The 22,804-nt window shown below is 35.2% G+C and overlaps 1 long non-coding RNA gene across 1 annotated transcript; it reads left to right on the top strand.

Moving 5' to 3' along the window:
* The first annotated feature begins 3,447 nt into the window (after positions 1–3,447).
* On the top strand, positions 3,448–21,706 carry LOC115837357. The gene is made up of 4 exons (XR_004032409.1): positions 3,448–3,469; positions 17,914–17,986; positions 18,077–18,103; positions 20,390–21,706. It is a non-coding gene; the product is annotated as an uncharacterized LOC115837357 (long non-coding RNA).
* Positions 21,707–22,804: the final 1,098 nt, after the last annotated feature.

Below are 22,804 nucleotides of genomic sequence, written 5' to 3'. Positions count from 1 at the left end.
TTGAGTGTTCACATCGTTGTCATTAATGGGTTTTGTTCTGTTCACTGTAGGATAACTTCTTTATATACTTGTCTTTTCAAAAGCTTTCTTCCAATGAATAGACATCATAGTAAGTCACTTGAAAAATCTCCTGTAAATATGGATTTTTTTCAACATTATCAACCATTGTCTCATAATTTCTTTAAAAAAAAATTCTGACTTGGAATTACAGAAACCCTAGTCATGAATACCAGGTCAAATTCTATACTTGTAGCTTGCAAAAGCAGTTTGATAATAAATACAAAGCTTATTATAGTTAAAAACAAGTAAAGCATTAATACAGGTTAGCATTTTAAAGAATTTATTTTTAAGCACATTTTATTCTCAATCTGTACTTTGAAGTTTAAACTAATGATATAAAATAAAAATGTAAAGAGTTAAAAGTTCAAGGAAATGGTACTTCTGGAGACCATATTCCTGAAAAGCCTTTTTTTTTTTTTTAATTATCAAGCAAAGGATTCAGAGAATAGTGTTTAAATGTGTGACTCCAGTGAGTTACACACATGGAAGAGTCAATCTCTTTGCTCTTCCACTTACTAGATGTGTGACTTTGTTTTTCTCATCTATAAATTGGGAATAACAGCAGCTACTTAAAGGACTTTTATGAAAATGAAATGAGGTAGCCCATCTAAAGTGCCTAGAACAGTGTCTTAGACCTGTCAAGATGGCTATGTTATTATTGTTATTTTTCTGTTATTGTGGCATTATATGGAACTTAAAACCAGGAAACCTAATAATTCCAGGAATGAGAATTTGGAAATTTTCTCTTTTGTGGAGCCCAAAGAAACAATTTTCAGGGGTAATAGTTCTTATATTTGGGTGGACCAGTTACGAACACAGCTTTTCCAGAAGAGAGATGTGACTGGATATTATTTTATGTCTTCCAAGAGTCTGGCCAGCCATGCAGGGCAGGTCACCAAATCATCAAGTGGATTAAGAATAAATTGACAGATGGCCAGGCATGGGCACAGTGGCTCACACCTATAACCCCAGGACTTTGGGAGGCCGAGGTGGGCAGATCACTTGAGGTCAGGAGTTCAAGACCAGCCTGGCCAACATAGTGAAACCCCATCTCTACTAAAAATATAAAAATTAGCCAGGTGTGGTGGCACGCACCTGTAATCCCAGCTACTTGGGAGGCTGAGGCACAAGAATCGCTTTAACCTGGGAAATGGAGGTTGCAGTGATCCAAGATCACACCACTGCACTCCAGCCTGGGTGACAGAGTGAGACTCCGTTTCAAAAAAAAAAAAAAGAGGCCGGGCGTGGTGGCTCACATCTGCAATCCCAGCACTTTGGGAAGCCAAGGCAGGCGGATCATGAGGTCAGGAGATTGAGACCATCCTGGCTAACACCGTGAAACCCTGTCTTTACTAAAAACACAAAAAATTAGCCGAGCATGGTGGCAGGTGCCTGTAGTCCCAGCTACTTGGGAGGCTGAGGCAGTAGAATGGCGTGAACCCGGGAGGCAGAGCTTGCCGTGAGCTGAGATCACGCCACTTCACTCCAGCCTGGGTGACAGAGTGAGATTCCGTCTCAAAAAAAAAAAAGAATGAATTTTACAGTCTACTAATCAGGTGTGTCAAAACACTTTATTTTTCTATGGGCTAAATTAATATCTATCTCTAGTTCTCATGCCACCAAGAGGCAGAAATTAAACTCCTAGTTAATTCAAGTTTGCATCTAAATCCTGGATTTACTTGGCCCTCATGATTTTGGACTGAATGTATGTGTCCCTCCCATACTCCTACATTCATAATCTGAACCCCTAAACTCTAGTATGCTTTTATTTGGAATAAGGAAGTAATTAAGGTTAAATGAAATCATACGGTGGGGTCTTGATCTGTTAGTGTTTTTATTTTATTTTATTATTATTGTTTTTTTGAGATGGAGTTTTGCTCTTGTTGCCCAGGCTGGAGTGCAATGGCACAATCTCAACTCACCGCAACTTCCATCTCCCAGGTTCAAGCGACTCTCCTGCCTGAGCCTCCCAAGTAGCTGGGATTACAGGCTCCTGCCACCATGCCCGGCTAACTTTTTTTTTTTTTTTTTGTATTTTTAGTAGAGACAGGGTTTTGCCCTATTGGCCAGACTGGTCTCGAACTGCTGACCTCAGGTGATCCACCCACCTTGGCCTCCCAAAGTGCTGGGATTACAGGCGTGAGCCACCGCATCGGGCCAGATAGTGTTATGTTCTTAGAAGAGGCAGCAGAGAGTTCATTCACTCTCTCTTCTCTGTATGAGGACATAGTGAAAAGGCAGCCATCTGCAAAGCAGGAAGAGAGAACTCACCAAAACCTGAATCAACCTGCACCTTGATCTTAGACTTCCCAGCCTCAAGAATTATGAGAAAATAAATTTCTGTTGCTTAAGCAGTCTAATATTTTGTTAGGACAGCCTAAGCAGACCAATATACTCACCAAGGATTTTGGGAACTTGGCATCAAGAGTTGCGGGGAGAACTCATTCTCCAATCCATTTTAAACATCTAGCACGATGCTTTCTTCCCCCGCCCTTTTACTTTCTCTAGTCTGGACAATGTCTTTTTAGCCTCTGGAATGACAATCTGTCTTTAATCTCTGGAATGAGATGGTATGTCTCCTCTCCTCTCCTCTTTCCAACTTACTTATTTACTCATTTGTAGTAGTTTGTGTTTTTTTTTCTTCTTCTTTTTTTTAGACAGGGTCTTGCTTATTGCCTTGGCTGGTCTCAAACTCCTGGCTCCTGGGCTCAAGTGATCCTCCTGCCTTGGCCTCTCAGATGCTAGGATTACAGGCATGAGCCACTGCTCTGGCTTAATTACTTTTTAATGGGTAAATTCTATGTCCTGAATCCTTAAGATTAGATTTTTGAAATTCTTTAATCTCAGATTTTACAGATAAAAAGCTTTGTGTTTCATTATGAGGCCATCAGAGAAATGTGACTCCCTACATATTTGATGATATTAAGGAATTGTTTAATGTTTAAGTGTGATAAGAATATTGTGATCATATTTAAAAGATGAACTTCTTCCAATTAATACATCGTGTACAACAAAAAGATTGATGTAGAAAGAGGGAGTCCAAAAACCCTTTGTCTTTTGGAGAAATATGCTGAATATTTGTGGGTGAAATGATATGATGTCTGGGATTTGCTTTTAAAACTTGATGACAGAAAGGGAGTGTTAGGTAGGTATAAATAAATCAGGATTGGCTTTGAGTTAATAGTTAAATGGGGTGCTACATATATAGGAACTAATTATATTAGTTTCTCTGCTTTTGTATTTGTTTGAGAATTTTCATTATAAATATGTTTTATAAAATGAGTTGTAAGAACCTGTTATGGCAATGAGAAAACAAGAACTAAATGTCTTTGTATTCTGCATTCTTTTAGGCATTTTCCTCCTTTCCTGACATAATGTGTAGTTCTGACCAAGTGAGAAGAATCATAAGGTAAAATCAGATTCTGGAAAGGAGGATATCTTGTTACTATCTCAAATTTTCATCCTATTGCACAAACCAACTACCCAATCCAGGGTTTGCATATGGATACATTTAATGAATAAAAATATGAATCACTGATAGTTTCTTAATATCTTTTGGTTATTTATTCACCATGTTAGATGTGCTGGTGATGTGAAAAGTTTGGAACTGCTAAAATATTTTATAAGCTGGGGGAAATTTTTTTTTTTATCAACCAGTTTATTTTAAGTCAGTAGATTTGGGGGCAAGGGTGGATTTATTAATCTGTTCTTACACTGCTATAAAGAACTACCTGAGACTGGGTAATTTATGAAGAGAAGACGTTTAATTTTCTTACAGTTCCATAGGCTATACAGGAAGCATGGCTGGGAGGCCTCAGGAAACTTATAATCATGGTGGAAGGTGAAGAGGAAGGAAGTACATGTTCACATGGTGACAGGAGAGAGAGAGAGAGGAGGGAAGTGCTACACACTTTTAAACAATCAGGTCTTGTGAGAACTCACTCACTATCATGAGAACAGCGAGGGGGAAGTCCACCCCCATGATTCAATCACCTCCCATCAGGCCCCATGTTCAGTGCATGGGGATTACAATTCAAGATGAGATTTGGGTGGGGACACAGAGTCAAACCATACTAGTGGGGCAAAGATTTCACTATATGAGGTATTCTGTATAGTTTAGCTAATGGAAAATGTTTACCAAATTATCGCCTCCATTGCTAAGAGTTTGTGGTAGTTGATCTAACTATACTTTGGAAAATATAAGGAGACCCTGTAAGAGAATGAAGGTTGAGAGCGTGAAGCATAGAATCAAAATAAAGTAATAGCAATGTTCATGCTGATGTTGAAAATGACAAAGGCAGCTAATGTGCAGAATGTAGAAGATTCAGCAGTATGGCTGATTTCTGCCTGATTTGTCCTTCATGGGAGAAATTTTAATCAGGAAACATTTATTGAGTACCTATGCAGGACAAGGCACTAAACATGATAAATCAAATGGTACATAGACCCCAACTTGGAGCTCAGTATTGTAGGAAGCTGGAGGTACAGCTTGGACTACCTCAGATTTTTATTCTCTCCTACCCTCACTCTGCTAGCATATATTCATATCTATTAAGATCAGAGGTAAAAAAATCCTGTAAAACTTTGTTTATATTTAGTATAAACCATTTAGATACACATAGATTTAGTTTCCTTAATGACAAAGAATAATGATGATGAACCACTATGGGATAAAATAATTAAGTGCATTACTTATCTTTGATAACTTTGAAATTCAGAGCTAGGTGTGGGGGAGAAGGTGTTTTCCTTCTTAATTCATTTATTCTGCCATTCATTTCTTCTTTCTTTACCCCTGTGTACCTGCTAGAGTCACAGTGAGAATTATTTTAATTTCTAAAAGTCACTTCTGTGGGAGAGAAAAAATACAGTGGAAATAAATGTTGGAACAGGCAGAGTGCCCTCTCTGAAGGAACTGAAGTAGCTAATAGTTCCCCTAAGAGATTACCGGTGGAGTGGTCCTACATGAAAGAAAGGTGGCATGAAAGATCATTACTTCAGTTATTATTAATGGATTGCTATTCCCACAAAGATCATCTGGGGAATGGTTCTGATTGGTTGGCTGGTACCATCAAAGATAGTTTGTTTAGCTGTGTGACTAATGCCACTGTTTTCAAGGTCTGTTCATGGTACTTCAATTAGATGGAGGCTGTGGTAGTTAGAGAAGGCTTCTTGAACTCTTTGCTGAGTTTCAGGAAAGGAAAACTTTTCCATTAACTGTGAAGTTAAAAGAAAAATCCTATAATGTATTTCTTAACCAGATTAGAAACCAGAACCCTGGTAGGCTTTTGTTTAGCTATTTTGCTGAGAGTGTTCTGCTAAGGCCATGCAAAGAATGAATAATTCACATTGAAAACCTTAGCATTTTGCTTAAAAGCCTTATTTTCATTTTTGGAAAATGTGACAGCAAGAATTAGTACCGGCACTTCTGTTTCAATAATGGTGGTGATGTTTAAATGACAACAAATACATAATTGGACTTACATGCACATTTATGGACACAAAAATGTCATTACCTATTTTGGTGGAACATTTTACACTTACTCTATATACAAGAAAAATCAGCTTAAGTTGTTTTTATCTATAAGCAATGAATCAATGTGAGAAACCCTTGTGGCATTCATACTTTGAGAAAAATATACATTTTTTCATTCTCTGATTTTGAAAGGATGAGATTATTTATTTTAAGTAAGATCCTTAATGAACCCCCCTAAAATAAATGGTAACCCATTTTCATAACATTCTAAAAGTTCTTTTGAAGATCAATATTTAGACTCCTCCCTAAATTAGAGGATAGAGACAAACTCTTGCATAATAATTCTTTGCTCAGTTTGAGCTGAAATTGTCTGAATATTACAGGATATGAGATCTAATATTTTATGATGAGAACAGGGAAAAGGAATTAGGAAATTTAATGTTGTAGGAAAAATGGGGGCACCCTCTGATACTATGTTCGATACTAACTCTTTTACCCATGCAAATCACAGGACAGATAAAAATAATATAAAACAATGAAGTGAAAAGAACTACTCTTCTCTCAACTACTGCATAGATTTCCATTTTTAAAGTAAGAATAAATTTAGATATAATAAGAAATATGGTTATGGGCTCAAAGACTTGCTATGAAATTCTGGTTTACTCAGCTCTAATGATAGGACTGAGTCTTTCCATGCCACCTCTGAGTTTCTGAGATGGATAAGAATTACAAATATTCCTATCACTTTTGATCTGCCAGTCTCCTGGCATTATTGTCTATATTCTATTTGCTAACTTGAATTAAGTTTCTTTTAAAAATATGATGACTTAAAAGGATGTTTTCCCAGATGTTGGATAAAGATCATAGATATTGCTAACCTTAGAGGTTATACATGCATGATATTTTAGAGTGGCCATTAAACATTGCTGTTTCTCCTAGAGAGAATTTTTGTTCATCTATTAGTTGGGACATATGGTTAAACTCTGTAAGTTAAATACATAAAACAACTAGCAATAAATGCTAAGGTGAACTATCCTGTCTTTAGCGTCTGTATAGAATGAATCTGTTTTTTTCCCTCTTGCAGTGGCTCAGTGAGAATGTGGTGGCTGCTGCCATTTGTTACACATATTTCTCTATTTCTTTTTCAGCCTTAGGTTATTCTCCATCCTCATTTTTTGACCAGGTTGCTCCATAACTCGCAAGCCCTCAGTGGTTCCCACAACTCACATTTCTCCAAAAGCTGGTTCAGTACAATTTGTGATAATCTTGGGTTTTGACCATGGATGCGAGCTGTCTCAAGTGCAGGCTGCAGTAGACCACTGGCATTTTTTGTCTCTGATATTTTGGTTTACCACTCCTCTCCAAGTGTACCCCTACTTGGTCATTTAGTGCCCGCCTGCACTAAATGTATTTCTTTTTTTCTTTTAAATCAAATCTAACCACAAGAAAGAAAATGTTAAACTCACACTGTTGTCTAAATCAAATATATTGTTTTAAGGGTTGTATCTCTCAGCCACATCTACATATAGTAGCTGACATAGTTTTAGATAAAATTATTCTTTTGGGTAGAATTTTAGGTCTCAAAAAGCATAGTGGAAAAGTTTCTCGGGTGAGGGGATGAAGGTGCAATGAGTCAAGGGGTCTTGTCTAGCATCTTGGAAAATATTCTCAGTCTCTTACTTTGCTTACTTATGAGATTAGTTCTGGTGAAGCCTAACTCCCCTTCTCCAAACCATCTCTCTGTCTCCACCTTTATAGTGAAGATCAGGGAAACCTCCACTAAGAAGCTTTTCTTGATTAGTCTCACTATGCTTGAGCCAGCCTGTTTAAATTCTGGCCCACTGTTATCAGGCTGTTTAAGACCTCCGAGGGCCTGGGCACTCCCACTTTTGCAGGCCCTACCCCACATCATATCACATCAAAATGCACCAATATTCAGTATTAATTATATATAGATTTTTTACTATAAAAATAATTTGAAAGGATTTTAATCCTTTTATATCCAAAATTATTTGGTTATGTGTAACTTATTTTAAGATTTATTATAATTTCTTGGTAATTATTGTGCATCCTCAGAAATTTTTGTGATGTGAAAATACACCTTACATTTTTTAATGTAATTAATTTTTATGAATATTAAATTTCATAGGTAATAAGACATGAATGGAGCAGTTTATGGAAATTTAATTAAATACATTCATTTTAAAGGTTTTTTTTTCTATTTTGTACTAATTTTTTTCAGATCTTAAACATAAATTCATGGAAAAATGTAAATTCATGGAAAGCTCATAGACAGGTATTTTAGTGACTTCTATGTATCAGGCATTGTTCCGGCTGCTAGAATTAGAGTTGAAAAGACAAAGTGCCTGCCTTCAAGGAGTACAAGACATGAGGATATTTGAGTAAATGATACCAAAGTAGTGTGATAAGTGTGCTAATAAAAATAGAATTAGGAGCACACAGGTGTCTGTGACCAACCAAGTCCTCAGAAGACATGACTTTTGAACACAGAGATGACTGACTTCAGTCACTGCTAGATTGAAGAGTCTTCATATCGTGATATTTCAAAGAGGATTGTCTCGTGGATTATTTTCACATTCTATTTCTTAACTAACACAATTTTGGGTTCTTGAGTTCTTACTATAGAAATCTGAAACATTTACCACAATGAGTGGTAAATGGCCCGTTAGGCCACCCTTTGTTTTCAGGTGCCTCCCCTTCTATTACGGTGATAGACTATGAACAGCAGAATGATTCAGTTGCATGAGATCTTCACAGAGAGCCTTCGAGGTCAGAGTTACCATAATCCCATTTTATAAGTGAGGAAATAAAAACTAAAAGACGGTAAGTCGTTTGCCTAAAGTTAGGCGATTAGTCAAACGGCAGAGCTGGGATTCAGTTGCCCATCTGTTTGGCCTCACAGGCTGTAAACCTCATCACTCTATAGATTAGGACACTGAATAACACTTCCCAAAATGCATTTCTGTGGCTCTAGGTAACTGTATGTGTTCATTTTCTCATTAATTTTCTTTTCTGATGATGAAGTATAAAAGGAGGGGGAAAAAAACCCAAACTTCTCTATGCCCAAGAAAAGGTAAAAACTTATATCAGGAAAAGATAACTCAGAAAAGGAAAAATACTGAGCATAAAATCATCCCCCCTATACTTCCAGCCTTTCCCTTAGCTTCTTTCATAAGGTGATAAGCATTTCCATCCCCACTTCACATTTTTGCCTACCTTAGCAAAAAATATTTTGCTTGATCCATAATTTTTGATAAGGGAAGATTCATCAGAATAAAAAGAACTATAATATTTAATATACTTGAATGAATTTTAGGATGGTAGTTAAAGAGAACAATAGAAGTATTCATATTATAGTAACCATTTCTAATGATCTAATTCTAAGATTTTGTTAGAAGTTGATAGTAGAACTCACACAAACATTGAGTGAAAGGTACTAATAGCAAAAATTTCTCAGAGCCATGAAGATTAGTCTTTGCTGTAAGTTAGGATAATATTCTGTTAGAAGAATTCTGACTTTAGTATTGTGTAAGCTGTTTTCTTAATACGTATCTACCCTCTGCCTAGGTGATATTCACGAAATAAGGCATAGATAATGCATTTAGTAACACTGAGCTGAATCATGCAAAACATAATTTGTGTGCAATTTCAGGGAGTGTAAAATAAAAGTTGTTTTAAATATCATAAAAAGCAACCATAAAAATAAAGCATTCTAATCAGAGGGAAGAAATTCAAAAGCTTGTGTCAAAAAGGAAAACAATTTACTTGTGCTGGTACCCTTAATAAGTGCCCCAAAGCATTCCAGTGCTGTTACATTCTCTAATGATATTACAGTATGTGGCACATCTCATCTAATCTGTTAGTAAAATCCTAAAGTCACTTATGTCAGTCTCTAATGCAAGCCAAATGAGTCTTTCCAGTAATAAGAAGCTTCGCAGAATTAGTTTTCGTTTTGCAGAAAATTGCCATTGGGGCTGGCACTTTTATCTAAAAATTTCACTCGTGCATAAGCAAAAAACTCATATATTATTTGGTTACATTCCATCAGTATGAGAAATAACATTGTGAGAATTCTATGCATGCTAATGATATATAGAAATCCACCTGCTTTCAGATAAAATGAGTTTAATTTTCTGTTGCCCACTGCCTGGTTGGCCTTTCATAAATTACTTATGCACAGCTATTATTAAAATAGAGGGAAAGCAAATTAGAAAGTCCTCCTATCTCTCCACTGGATTTAGCCAAGGCAGGGCTGTGACAGCTAGAGTCAGCGTTTTTGAAAAAATTCTGCTCTCTTGAAAAATTTTGCATCTCTATACAATTCTATACCACTGTTGTAAACGTTCTGACCTGCCTTCTTACCAAATTAACCTAAATCCTTTCTATTTTTCAACATTAATGGAATCCTCTAGAGTCCTGCTGATATATATTAAAATATATTTATTGGTTAATTTGAATTCCAGCATTTTGTACCTCATTTCCAGCACTCCTGTTATATCTGAACAGCCTCGAGCTTTAGCATTTAAAACTTATAAATTAAGATACATGTGGTACATCTTACAATTATCAGATCAAAACAACTTAACTTTTATTGGAGTATAGAATGGCAAATTTAACTTCCTGATAAAATAGAAAATGAATGTTGTCTGCATGAAAGAGTTAATTGGATTTCAAAGGGTGTTTTCTAGCTGATGGTGAGGAGAGTCTTTATTGGTCAATAAATACTTGATCTCTTGGTTTAAGGACAGGTGAAAAGTTTTTATTTCCAGAGGGTTTTGGAAATCACTTAAGATTCTCAATTAAGTGGAATTCCCAATCACTTAAAATTAATCCCTGTTAATTATTTCACTTTGTTCAACTATGATCAAAAGTTTCTTAGGATGTATCAGGTGACTGTGTCTTCAAAGGCTGAATAAATATTATTGAGGAAGCTCTACACTTTCAGTGCCATGGTGTTAAAAAGGCTATCAAAATACTATGTTGAAAATAAATCCTAATTATAGTTCTGACTGAAAAAGATAAGGACAGCTTCCAAAGCATTTCATAACATTTCAGTATAAAGAGGACACTTTTTAAGACAATTGCATCCTGTACCAGGGAGGATACATACAGTACTCAAAGAGCATTTTAAACTAATTCCAAGAAATAAACTAAGCTTATTTTCTGTTAAGGTTCTTCTTCATAGTGTTCTGATATAAGCCTTGTCCATAACTAAATGGAGTTTTAAAAAGAGCATCTTGATAGTATAACTTATTGATATGAATAAAATTACAAATGAGTATTTGTGGTGTATGTGTGGGGTAAGAGTGGACGGGTCTTGGGAAAGCATAGTGGGATGGGGAAGGGAGATACATACCTCTTTTTCTCATCTCTGCTCTGAATCCAAACTAGCAATTTCCCTTCATTTTTGGGGAGAAAGCTTTCAAACAAAGGTAACAAATGTGCTTACAGTGTTTTAAAACTGACACTCAAAAATAATATCAAGCAAATAAAACCTAGCAACACAACTCAAAACGCATATAAATGATTCTGAAAATGATGCTTGTATAAGATAGAGTAAAATATCATTTTCAGATCTATCCATAGCAATTTTCAAATAGTGTCATCTCTCCTGGTAAAGTTTAATGACAAAATGTTTATTCCTTAACAACACCGAATGAAAAAATACTATTTATGTGTCCAGCATTATAAATTCTAAAATTTTCAGCGTGTAATTATATAGTCTTAGGATGCTTTTAAGTCTCTTCTGAAATTTGCAAGTTGAAATTCACCAGCAATTGAGCTTTGTCAAATGTCCCCAAAAGACAGACTACAGAGTTTGAGATCAGTCAGCTGTTTGGACCATGATATGTTAATCCTCTGTTTATAAGATACTTAACTAACTGAAACTTCCTAGATGCCTTGTTTTGACCTTGGCAATGGTGATTTGGGCCATTAAGAAATCCCATAGAAGACAAATAATCGAAGTGTCATTATTCCCCAGAAGTCTGCATGTAGTCTAGTTCTTGCATGAAGAGTGAGACATCCATTCCTTGAGATAATTTAAGGTATCAGTGTGATTGACATTGTGTAGTCACAACTTCCTAAAAGTTCTAAGGGTTCTGGAATAGGAAGAAATAAATCTAAACTAAAACTAGAAAATAAATCAAATTATCAGGATACTTCAGACAAAATAAAGTTTTGCAAATAAATTAATCACATGCTACTCCTCAAAAACTTTAGTTTGATTTTTTTTTTCCAGATGGTTTACTTTTTTTTTTTTTTTTTTAATATATATACAGAGTCTCGCTCTGTCGCTCAGGCTGGAGTGCAATGGCGCGATCTCGGCTCACTGCAACCTCTGCCTCCCGGGTTCAAGCCATTCTCCTGCCTTAGCCTCCCGAGTAGCTGGGACTATAGGCACCCGCCACCACACCCGGCTAATTTTTTGTGTTTTTAGTAGAGACGGGGTTTCACCATATTAGTTAGAATGGTCTCAATCTCCTGACCTCGTGATCCGCCCGCCTCAGCCTCCCGAAGTTCTGGGATTACAGGCGTGAGCCACTGCTTCTGGCCTCAGACAGTTTACTTTTAATTCATTCCTCGTTTAATTGATCAGTTGTGTCTTTGTGAATTGCCTCAGAGGCAGCATGCATAAGTTGTAAAAAGTTATAAACTCTTGAATCTAACAGACCTAGATTTGAAATTTGGCAATGGCATTACCTAGCTACTCTATGTTGGCTAGATATGTAACTTCACTTGAGCATCAATTTATTCATTTAGAAAGATGAGATGACAATACTCATAGTTTGTTGGGAAGATTGAGTAAAACATGTATAAAAATAATTGACTTATTAATATATAGGTACTCAATAAACATTAGGTGCACTTAATCAACTGAAGGTACGTAAGACTACTTTTTTGTGTGTGCTTCAGATCTTACGTATTTTTTGTAAAATTATTGCTATGATTTCCACATGTAATTGTTTAGTCAACTAGAGGTATGTAAAACCATTTTTTGTTGTTGTACTTTAGATCTTATGTGTTTTTTAGTATATTGGTGTGATCTCCATACATAATTCTTCAATATGTACATCCATGAGTAACGTAGAGACGGCCTTGTTTCTCAAAAGAGAACTAGGACTTTGAACATATGACACATTTTAATACCTTCTAAACAAAAAAAATTCTTGATATTTTCATTGTAGAATATTTAAGAAATATAGAACAATATATATTAAAAATTTTAAATTTTTCTTTTCATATTTCAAAGGCATTTAAATGTGCTGTTTTCTCAGCTTTTTTTTCTACTCAGATATTCAAAGTTGATGACATATTGTATTTTCTAAGATTTGATATATATTTCACTATAATAGTGCTTTACCATGACTTAACTATTTTTAAATACTATTTATATTTTGTTGTATTTAAATTATTATACTGCTATTTTATATAATATTTTTATTATTGAAGCATAATTTTTTTTTTTTTTTTTTTTTTTTTTGAGACGAGGTCTCGCTCTTTCGCCCAGCCCGGAGTGCAGTGGCGCAATCTCGGCTCACTGCAAGCTCTGCCTCCCGGGTTCACGCCATTCTCCTGCCTCAGCCCCCCGAGTAGCTGGGACTACAGGCGCCCGCCACTGCGCCCGGCTAATTTTTTGTATTCTTAGTAGAGACGGGGTTTCACCGTGTTAACCAGGATGGTCTCGATCTCCTGACCTCGTGATCCACCCGCCTCGGCCTCCCAAAGTGCTGGGATTACAGGCGTGAGCCACCGCGCCCGACCTGAAGCATAATTTTTAATGGCTGCAAAATAGCCAATTGAGTGACTTTACAGTAATTTATCAAACCATTTACTATTTTTAGATGCTTAGGTTGTTTTTAATTTAAGGCTACTATATAGATTAATTAATGAAAGTTTTTATCTGTATTTCTTGTTATCTTCTTAGATTAGATAGTGGTCAACAAATACAAACTTTTTAAAGGTATTTATGATTCAATGACAAACTCTAGAAGAGTTGTAGCACTGTATACCCTCACAAGCAAACTGTGAGAATATTCTTCTCAAATCCTTCTTTTGTAAATTGATCACATTATTTCTCAAAACTTTTGTAAATTTAATAATTGAACATTTTAATTTCTACCAAAAGTGTATGAGTACCAGTTTCATGTAAGCCTCATTAGCACTGAACATTATAAATGAAACAAGCTATTTCATTTGTTTTGACTAAATTTGTTTAAAAAATGAAAGATATATTTGTTTTTACTAGGACTTTTTTTATTGCTAGTGAGTTTGAACTTTTTTCTTCTACATTTATTGGAATTAAAATGTCTTTTTTGGTAAATCATCTTATCCTTTTTTCCTTTATTGGTGTGTTTATCTTTTTGTTATTGGTTTATGAGGACTATTTACACATTAAAATACAACCCCTTTATTATTTTACACTTATTGTTGGCCTTTTGATATTATGATGTTTTAAATTTTGGTGTTTTTATCTTTTTATTTCATTTATTTTTTAATGAATGAAGTTTTATTGGAACAAAGTCATACTTGCTTATTTACTTATTATCTATGGTTGCTTTTAAATAACAAGGGCAGAGCTGAATAGTCACAACAGAGAGTATATGGCCTGCAAAGCCTAAAATATTTATTATGTGGTCCTTTATAGAAAAGTTTGCCCACTTTGGACTATGCCATTGCTCAACAATGATGGTGTGATTGGCCTGACTTCTGTCCTCCTCCATCAGCACACACCCACTCAGAAAATTTTTATGTTTTTATAGTGAAAACAAGTCCTTTTTTATTTTTAATATTATAAATTGTAGCACTTTTATGTCACCTACAAATATTTCACTCCCAGAGAGCAGAAAAGTATTGCTTAAAATTAATTCTGACCGGGTGCGGTGGCTCACGCCTGTAATCCCAGCACTTTGGGAGGCTGAGGTGGGTGGATCATGAGGTCTAGAGATCAAGACCATCCTGACCAACATGGTGAAGCCCCATCTCTACTAAAAATACAAAAAATTAGCTGGGCATGGTAGCGTGTGCCTGTAGTCCCAGCTACTTGGGAGGCTGAGGCAGGGGAATCGCTTGAACCCAGGAGGCAGAGATTGCAGTGAGCCAAGAGCTGAGATCGTGCCACTGCACTCCAGCCTGGCGACAGAGCGAGACTCTGTCAAAAAAAAAAATTAATTCTAAATTTTATAGTTTCAGTGTTTACATTTACACAAATGTTCTGAAATTTATTTTTGAATTTAGGAAGAGGTAGGCTGTTAGTTTTATTTTTACATGTACATAGTTGGGGACTTTTTCCAGCCCCTTGTATTAGATGTCTCATCGATTTATGATGCTTTCCGACTTAGATTTTGACAAGTTTGATTTATTTATCTGTAGGTATTATCCCTCTAATATTGTGCTCTTTTATATAATACAAATCTCAGTTATTTTCTTAGTATTTTGGTAATAATAATAGTGAATAATAAACATGATGATGACAAGTATTTCATTCAAGTCAATGACTCATTTGCTAGGTTATCTTAGGTAAGTTACTCAGTTTGGGGTAAGTAAAATGGAAAGAATCTGTGAGATGGGGATAATATTATCTAGTGAATATTATCATTGAATTCTCAATAGTGGTTCCACCTTAACTCTTTAGTGGCAGATTATGATAGTTTTATCACACTTAACAGAAGTTGGTTTAGATAAGGTCCTGTCTAAACCAATTTGGGCCAATAAAACTTGAGAAGAGTCTTGCTTAGGCCCCCTGGGAAAGAAGCTTCCTGTGTCTAATAAGGTTGGCAGGAGTAGTCTTTCTCTGTCTTTCTCTCTCTCTGACACACACATGCACACACACACACACACACACACACACACACTGTCCTCAAACATGGACAAGGAATCCTGTTGCCCTGGCTACTGTTGGCAACCATCTTGAGATAATGAGGCAAGTCAGCCCGGGGACCAAAGACCAAAGCTGACTCAAAGAGTAGAGAGAAGCTAAGAAAATAACATGAAGTGGCGCCTAGTACTCTGACATCCCTTTGTCTGAAGCCCAAATTACCTCTGGCTGATTACTGTTACTTGCAATTGAAAACATCGTGACTGGTACATATTAAGTCTTCCAAGTCTAGTGTGGTAAACAAAAGCATGATTCTAGAATGCTATAGACCGTCGCCAGGAACATGGCAATTGTTATCAGTAAGATTTCTTTAGGTAAAAAAATGTCGCTGCCATTATGCATGAGTTAGTTGATCTCACATCTCAGTTAGTCAAAAGTGTTTGAGCATGCAGCTTCAATACATTTATTTATTAGAAGCATTACTCTACAAATATAATATATACATATTAAATAGAGTATATAATATATGTAATGTACATTATGTATGTTATAAAATTCACAAAATTACAAAGGAAATAAGGGATAAAAATGAAGTGATTATTTAAAAAATAATTTTGTTTGGTTTATTTACTTGTTACAGAAAACTCCCTTCCCCCCACTAACATCATCATTATCATCATTAAATTTATTTATTTTATAAAAATGTCTGCTGGGTAATACCCAATGCCAAATATTTATCATCTCAGTAAAAGTCAGCAAATTTAGAAAAGTTGTTTTAAAAAAAGCCACAACTCATCTTTAAGCTCAAATCCTCTTCTAAGTACTTTTTGGAGAGACTACTAGCAAGCATCTGTAATATACTAGGAATTTTTTTTTTTTTTTTGAGATGGAGTCTTGCTCTGTTGCCCAGGCTGGAGTGCAATGGCGCAATCTTGGCTCACTGCAACCTCCGCCTCCCAATATACCAGGATTTCTGTAGTCACTTCCAATCTAACTCTAGATATTGTAAAGATTCTGTTCTTCAAAGTGATATCTGTATGTACATTTATCCACAGACATACACTGCAATAGACCACAATATGCTAAAAGCTTGTATATAAATTAGAGCTTTCCTGTCAACCCTCTGCCTTGCTAAAATCATACACATCCTTCAGGCAAACTGATAAACATTTTATGAAAGGCTGAAACAATTTTGGTTGCCAATGTCAACTATTTATTAAATATTAATATAATTTATTTTATTTCTAAGACAAAAATAAAAATAAATTAATAATTTCTTCTCACCTGTCAATGAATTGTCTTATGCCCTCTTGGCTTGTGAGTACCCACATTGGAATCCATTAATTAGATATAAATTGGGAATTGCCACAAAAAATTAACAAAGCCTATATACAAATCTATTTTTTAATTTTTTTTGCCATCATGAGATAATATGTCAAAACAATTGAAAAACAAATTCTAAGCAATAAACTATTCCAGTTGATAAACTGTTATGAATGCAGTGGGTCTCGTTATCTCAGCCACAGTATTGATTACAAACCTTGCAATAATAATCACAAGCATGAAACAAGAGTAGTCAGTGCTAGCATGGAAATTGAGGAAAAGCAATGTTAAACCAATGATCACTTCTGCTAGTTAGGAGACAGAACTAGAAATTTATCATGGTGTAACAAAACCACATACAGTATTATCTTAAATATTTTCCACATCAGCAGAGAGCCAATATTTATTTGTAGAGTTCAGCTGATTTGAAAATTAAGGTAAAAATACCATTATATCTGGGTACTTTGAATTCTTGACAAGTGAGCTATATTTTTAAAGGTAAACTTTTGCTTCCTAAGGACTAAGCTCTTGACAACCCTTTAATATGTATTTCAATAATTCTCATTGAAAAATTTTCCAGTATGAGTGTCAATCTTTTGTTTACTAACAATGCAGACATTTTCAAGAGTCTTCAGCAGGTAATTATAAAGAGCTCCTCTGAGGTATATAAGACGATTTACCATATCCTTAAATGCCTCTACATACCTGCCTTTTTTGAGTTCTTGCTTTATTTTTTGTGGTATTTCTCCGTTTTCTTTTTCTTCTATATTGTCATTTCTTATTAAGATACCAAAGTCTGTTTGTAGGAAATACCCTTCTACAACCCTTGTCTCCTTTCCTAATCTGCTGCTTCTAATTGTTTTTGACCTTGGAACAAATTAGAAATGTCCATTAGGAAGTAGATGGGTTTTGATTACTGATATAAAGTCTCTCCTAGGAGAAAAGTGTGTAGATTTTACTGTCTGGGTATTATAATATACATTTCAACTACTTAACTTTTCTTTTTGGCTTTGAGATTGGTGAGGAGGCTAGAGACCCAAGCTTCAGAATGGGCAAACTGTTATTCAGGCATGCAGTGCTTCCAGCTCTTGCTTTTGACTTCTTGTCAGTGGATCCCTTCAAACCTGTCATGTGCCTATGTTGATTGTGAAGTCTTAACTCATGCAGGATAATTATAACACATTTCCTGTCTTCCCAGTTTCTCAATTTTTTTTCTTAGAATATGGGATCTTGAAAAACACGAAAACATCCTAAGAAATACCAGGAAGCAGTCCCACAGTGAAACACCAATGGTACGTTATCAAATTTTTATAATTCTTTCAGTCTAAAACCAAATTTACAGAATACTGATTGACTAAGAATTGTTTCTGTTTTACTTCTAGAAACTCAAGGTGACTGCCTAAAATAAAGTAAGAGGTAAATGAATGAAATAGTAAACAAATAAAATCAAATGTATTTATTGTTTGTCCCAAAGTAACTTTCAAATTACTTGAATATTTGCTAAAATTAGAGTTGACAGTGTTCACTTGATATTTAAAGCATCTTTTAGAATAGATTTCTTTTCTTTTTTGCAATTTAGAAATTACTAAGACTTTTTCTTTGGGTAGTTACAGGAATGTATTGATCTTACAGAATGAAGTCCAATACCACTACTACTTTTTGTCTGCTTAGTATTTCAGAATTTCCAGAGCATTTTCTCCATAACTTATTTAATTCTCAGAACAATGCCAAGAGGCAAATGGGGAAGTTATAACTATTTTACAGGTAAGAAAACTGAGCCACCTTAAGACTGGTTAAGAGACTGACCAGGTCACATAGATGGCTTATGATTGGCAGGACTGGGTGGGAATGCTAAATCTAGCCCAGGGCTTTTTGCCCTTCAGCATGCTGCCTTGGGATACAGTTCATAGAACTCCTGATATGAAAATGAATGCTTCATAAAAAAACTATTGATTGCTTGACTGACTGATAAAGGAGCAAATCTTCATGTATTAAGAAGAGATTGCAAAGGGTCTCACAAGAGGCCTTGGGAGGACCTGGCTTGCACCTGTGTATTTTCATCCTCAGCCACTCTTAGGTCCCGTTTCTACTGTCCATGAAATGGGCCCAGGAATGCTCCTTTCTGGCAGTGGCAGTAGCAGTCACAGCTGTGTGTAAACAAACTCTTCATTTAACTAAGATTGAGGAGGGACTATAAAAAAAGTGGTAAACGGAATCATCTTCCTACTGAATAAGCTGAAAAAATGTTCAAGATTCAGGGCAGGCCTTTGGCTCCCTATCCATGTGGAAAAAGAACACTGGAATAGACAAGGAATTCTACCTTGCCACTTTGGATTTTGGGAGATGCCATTACAATGATATATCACATATCAATACATATGACATTTAAAAATAACAAGTCCCTTGTCCCCAGAAGTGAATCCCCTTTTTTATTTAGCATGGAACATATTCTTGAAACTTAGTAAAGGGCATGCTACAATGTTAAGAACTCTATAATTAATGTTGGCCAGGATTTGAATATAAATCCTTTACTTTTCAGGGTCTAATTAAAGTCAGACTTTATTGTGAGTGGAATAAGACATTTTCCTCACCAACCACATATTAATGGTTTCATGTGTAAGGGTTTTATGGTAAAAGTTTAAAATATATTTGAAATAATGTGTTTCCCTTTGAAGTCAGGAAGAGTGAAAAGTTATCTTGTCTTAACATAAAAGGAAATCACGTTTGATAAAAATGGTCTTATTAGGGCAAATATTATTTTATTGCTTCACAATTCTGAGTAGCTCTAAAATACACTGCAAGATTGTAAATATAATTATAGACACTATGTAAAGATAACTGCTATAGTCTAAATTATTAATTCACTTAGATCACAGTTTTAGCTGTTAAATAGAATGCTTTGGGGAATGATGTTAATATCTGCAGATAGCTTAACAGCAAAACTGTTGATGTGAGATAATTGTGTACTCGAGTACTTAATTTCAGGTTTTACTTGAACTGTGAAAGGTAGTTTAATATATATCATAGAAAATAAGCTATAATAAAATTAGCTGTTGATGTTTACTATGTACTCTAGAAAGAAAATACTGTTCATTTTCAGTCAATTATTTCTTCCAGAATTATAAATTATATGTGTTAATAGAATTAATACTTTAAATGCCTATAACATCCTTCACCCTAATAATTGAAGTGCTTTTACATCTAATACTTCATTGTCTCTTAACATCACTATATGTGCTTCATCAATGCTGTATGTAGAAACTTGAAAAAAAATTTGAAAAGAATAAAAGTGTATGTGCTCCATTATATTTCAAACCTACAAATAAATGCTCATTGAAAATGGCATTATAAAGCTGAACTGAAAAGAAAAATGCATGTCTGAAATCTATAAACTGCAAAAATTTTAAAAAAGCAAAACTCCAAAACTACTGTTTCATAAAAGAATAATCTTCAAATTTCATGAAGAGGAAAACATTAGTTAGATTATTTAAAATCCAACTAGTATTGAATAAAATCATCAGGCATAAATAAAACAGCCAAAAATCTCTTAAAATGAGCTTTCAATTTTTGTGTAAAATAAAAGTGTGTTTTCATGCTCATACAAGCTTATAATCTTCTTCTGCCCCACTTCTTTCCTGATCTTAGGAAGAAAGGATCAAATTCTTTTGCTTTTTTTCTCTGTTTTGTCCAAATAGAAATCATAGATCTTAGGAGAAAGGGGGCAAGGAAGTAAATCAAAGGGCAAAGCTGAAGACCAAGTGGACTGAAAAGAAGATGGAATACATTTTCCCAAACACTGGTGTTCTCTGGAGTTGGCTTATCAACATCTTGTGTAATAGTCATATAATTGTCCCTCATTTCTATCTCCTCCTAAAACTGGAGAAATGGCCTATTAATTTTAGAAGGTGTATAATTACCACAAAGCCCTCAGATTAAGGTCCAGGACACAGAATGGAATATATGAGCATGCAGAAATGTATATCTTTAGATTGAACTTCGATGATTTACCTTTTGACTGTCACCACCAGCAAATCCTGAAATTGAATCCCTTGAAACTTATGGTTTTCTTTCAGCAGCATAGGAGTTAAGTTTTCTTCTAACTTGCCCTAGGTTCTCTCAGGAACTGGGAAAGCAGTTCTCCCAAATCCCAAGTAAGTTATTCAAGACAATATAAGGCAGAGCTAAATTCTTCTGTTGAAGAATTTAACATGACTCAAACCATAAGGAAATCTAAAGAAGGCTGCCAAACTATTTCGCTGCTGCCCTCCCCCACTAAAAAAGAGAGATAAAAATGTTAGATTTACAAAGCAAACTACAGTGTATGGAATATATCTATCTATATATATATAGATATATATACACACACACAATTTTTTTAACCTACCACTTTGCCTTATTTGCATGAGCACAAATTGCTTTCAACTTAATGCCAGAGAAAAAGGCAACATTCCCCGTGATGACTTGCTGAAAAGCTCACTGTATTTGTTTGATAATGGATTTTAGTTCATTGTCATGTACTTCACTCTTCATCAGCAGGAGCACTTCAGGGTAAAGAAACAGGCTTTTACCACACTGGAACAAAAGCTATATAAGGAAAAAAAATCCTGAGCAGATGGAATATTATTTGCATTTGCACAAATAGTGCTTTTTAGCACAATTCATATTACTCCATTGTGAGCTAAAGTAAGCCAGATGTGTCTACAGCATGCTGCAGACGCAGAATCGGCTTTTTGTTTGTCAGACTCAGAGGTCCCAACCTTATGATATCTTTGTACTTGTATATCCATTAGTTTTATTTCAGTTACTTATCAGAAGGGAAAAGAAAAAAATGGCACTATGCAGTTAAGAGGACCATTGCATGGAGGGCTAAATTAACTATTTTTTATTTTCATGAATGAGGATCAAATAGGTTTCAGATGTCTCAACATCTATCTGGAGATCTAGATGATGATATAAAATTAAAATGCAGAATGTAAGTGTAATAAAATTTGTTTCTCCATGATTACATTAAATAATCTTTGACATATATATTTTTCTTAAGTATCTCTCATGCAGAGTAGATCAACATACGATTTGACACAGAATAGAATTTTAGGTCTAAAGAAACTTTAACATTAGTTTAACTTTCTCATTCTAGAAATCAGGAAACTGAGGCTCAGGAACTAATGTGACTTGTGGAGGATGGTGTAGTCAAGAGTGGAGCCTGGTCTCCTGACCTTGAATCCAATCCTGTACCCATATATCAGTATTTTCTGTGATATTTTACTTGGGCTTCAATATCAAACAGGTTTGATAATTCAGGCTTCAAAAAAATTTAACAAATTTTTCTCAGCCAGGAAATAATAAGCCACAAAATCCAAATTTACTTTGCCTATACCTCCTTTTTCCACAATACATAAAAAAGGCCATTTGTTTTGTAGAATGTCCTTTCGAGGATAGCAGTGAATTACTATGCCTCCAACAATGAAAAGACAATGAACAAAAATTAAGGAAATCAAAGGAAAAAAGAAAACATGGATGACTTCAAATTCTGGTATAGATAAAATAAGGGCACTCAGTTGAATTTAAAACAATGTGTGGTATTTTTAAAGATTGTTAGAAACTATTTTATTAACTAATGTTTATTTATTTCATTTCATTTCTTTTCTTTTTTTTGAGATGGAGTTTTGTTCTTGTTACCCAGGCTGTAATGCAATGGCACGATCTTGGCTCACCGCAACCTCTGCCTCCCGGGTTCAAGTGATTCTCCTGCCTCAGCCTCCTAAGTAGCTGGGTTTACAGGCATGCACCACCACGCCTGGCTAATTTTGTATTTTCAGTAGAGATGGGGTTTCTCCATGTTGGTCAGGCTGGTCTCAAACTCCTGACCTCAGGTGATCCAGCTTCCTCGGCCTCTCAAAGTGCTGGGATTACAAGCGTGAGCCACTGTGCCCGGCCTTTTTTATTTCATTTCTTAAATAAGCCTCTGATTTACAGGTTATATAGTATGGTTTGTATAAACCAGTGTGCTTATCCTCCATATTGATAGTGAAATAGGGGCTGTGTCTCTGTGCTAATGGTGGAACAGTGGCTGTTCTCTACTTGTGCTAACCCAGGGACTAGTCATTTGT

This window comes from Nomascus leucogenys, chromosome 11 (genome assembly GCF_006542625.1).
Source record: "Nomascus leucogenys isolate Asia chromosome 11, Asia_NLE_v1, whole genome shotgun sequence".
Lineage (NCBI taxonomy): Eukaryota > Metazoa > Chordata > Mammalia > Primates > Hylobatidae > Nomascus > Nomascus leucogenys.
This window is presented reverse-complemented; position numbering and strand designations above follow the sequence as displayed.